The sequence below is a fragment of the Staurois parvus genome, unplaced genomic scaffold (genome assembly GCF_062004578.1).
Source record: "Staurois parvus isolate SC_StPar_1 unplaced genomic scaffold, SC_StPar_1.0 ptg003524l, whole genome shotgun sequence".
In the NCBI taxonomy this organism is placed as follows: Eukaryota; Metazoa; Chordata; class Amphibia; order Anura; family Ranidae; genus Staurois; species Staurois parvus.
Window position 1 is genome coordinate 25155 of NW_028321320.1, and position 2647 is coordinate 27801.

The window sequence follows — 2647 nt, forward strand, 5'->3', positions numbered from 1 at the left end:
CTGACACATGCCTTGTCTTTGGTGTGGCTGGATCACACCAATGCATTGTGGTAGTGTGCAGGAACCAAAATGAAGTACAGCAGGCTGTACTTTTTCTAGCGTACCGCAGTCACCACATGCTGATAGTCAGAATATACTGATCAGCCCAGCAGCTGATTGGCTGCATGCGCCGATCGAGAAAAAACTTCCAACAAGCCCATTCATGAGATAGATTAACTTTTCATGAGCAAGGACAGCCATAGATGGATTGAAATTCAGCTGGATTCTGAACCAGACGAACTTCAATTCATTTATAGCCAACTTTAGGTCCAATCAAGACAAGGCAAGTGCGGGCGGTGTGCGCTGAAATAAAGTACGGCTGGCCGTGCTCTTTGTCCAGCGCAGCGCAGTCACCTCCCGCTGGCCAATAAAACTTCTTGAAATGTCACTATGTGACACAGAGGCGTAGCTAGGGGGGTACATATGTACACAAGGTACAGGGGCGCAAAAATGAGGCTTACAACCAGGGGCGTATTCCAGTCCAGGAGACGCTGCTGGAGGAGGGGTAGAGAGGTCCGCAGATCCGGTGTCTTCTTTTCCCTGGACGCGATGTGTGGGCGGGATGACATGCCGCCCCTGTAATCTGGCCACACCCTCGGGATCACTGGACAGCCTATGGCCGCTTGTACCTCCCCTGTGCTTGCGTGGTTTTCCTCCCAAACACATACCTTGCGTTGGTGGTGCAGTGGTGAGCATAGCTGCCTATCCAGCAGCTGACCCGGGTTCGATTCCTGGCCAACGCAATTTTCAAGATGGCTGCCTCGCCTGCGAAGTGCTTTTAGTCCCCAGGGAGAGAAGTGCTATACAAATAAAATGTTGAGGATATATTAGCGAAGGAATAAAATTTAAACCAAAACTAATGAAGCAAATGTGTTGTATGATTGTATGTTCTTAAACACTTCTGAATAATTTATTTCTTGCGCAAGGATATTATTTTGTATTCTCATTTTCAGCCAGTAGGTGGAGCACTCGGATCCTTTTCAGGTATTTTTTTCGGCTATCCTTAGCAATGTGGATGAAAAAAAAAGCCTGCTGCTTACTGTATACATCGCTCAATAGCTCTCTCTGGCACTAGCAGGGGTGGACTGACAACTCATGGGGCCCCCGGGCAATAGGGGATCATGGGGCCCCTGTGTCCTTGCCCAAACTCAAAAAGCCTATGAAAAAAGGTACCAGGGGCATCTCATGGGGCCCCCTACTGACCCCGGGCCCTCGGGCAGTGCCTGAGTTTCCAAATGGTCAGTCCGCCCCTGGACACTAGTCATTGATGTCATCCTTACACTAACGGCCCCTTCCTGTTCCAACAAGACATTTTGGACAATTTCATGCTCCCAACTTTGTGGGAGGAGTTTGGGGATGGCCCCTTCCTGTTCCAACATGACTGCACAGCAGTGCACAAAGCAAGGTCCATAAAGACATGGAGGAGCCAGTTTGGGGTGGAGGAACTTGACTGTCCTGCACAGAGTCCTGACCTCAATTCCATAGAACACCTTTGGGATGAATTAGAGCGGAGACTGTGAGCCAGGCCTCCTCCCCCGACATCAGTGCCTGACCTGACAAATGTGCTTCTGGAAGAATGGTCCAACCTTCCCATAGACACCCTCCTAAACCTTGTGGACGGCCTTCCCAGAAGAGTTGAAGCTGTTATAGCTGCAAAGGGCGGGGCCAACTCAATATTGAACCCTACGGACTAAGACTGGGGGGCCATTAAAGGTCATGTGCGTGGAAAGGGCGGGGCCAACTCAATATTGAACCCTATGGACTAAGACTGGGAGGCCATTACAGGTCATATGCAGGGGGAAAGGGCGGCGCCAACTCAATATTGAACCCTACGGACTAAGACTGGGAGGCCATTACAGGTCATGTGCGGGGGAAAGGGCGGGGCCAACTCAATATTGAACCCTACGGACTAAGACTGGGAGGCCATTACAGGTCATATGCAGGGGGAAAGGGCGGGGCCAACTCAATATTGAACCCTACGGACTAAGACTGGGAGGCCATTACAGGTCATGTGCGGGGGAAAGGGCGGGGCCAACTCAATATTGAACCCTACGGACTAAGACTGGGAGGCCATTACAGGTCATGTGCGGGGGAAAGGGCGGTGCCAACTCAATATTGAACCCTATGGACTAAGACTGGGAGGCCATTACAGGTCATATGCAGGGGGAAAGGGCGGAGCCAACTCAATATTGAACCCTACGGACTAAGACTGGGAGGCCATTACAGGTCATATGCAGGGGGAAAGGGCGGGGCCAACTCAATATTGAACCCTACGGACTAAGACTGGGAGGCCATTACAGGTCATATGCAGGGGGAAAGGGCGGCGCCAACTCAATATTGAACCCTACGGACTAAGACTGGGAGGCCATTACAGGTCATGTGCGGGGGAAAGGGCGGGGCCAACTCAATATTGAACCCTATGGACTAAGACTGGGAGGCCATTAAAGGTCATGTGCGTGGAAAGGCCGGCAACACAATTCTTTTGGCAATATTCGTATGTATTAGATCTCCACGATCTCTACTACACTTGGGACAAGCTGGATCCCACAAAAGTCCCATCTCAAACAATTTAACTGGAATACAATTTGGCGGGATATGGCGGTGGGCA

General features: G+C 50.9%; 1 non-coding gene across 1 annotated transcript; it reads left to right on the plus strand.

Annotated features, from left to right (window-relative positions):
- Positions 1-710: 710 nt before the first annotated feature.
- TRNAD-AUC (transfer RNA aspartic acid (anticodon AUC)) lies at positions 711-782 on the plus strand. The gene has a single exon. It is a non-coding gene; the product is annotated as a tRNA-Asp (tRNA).
- Positions 783-2647: the final 1865 nt, after the last annotated feature.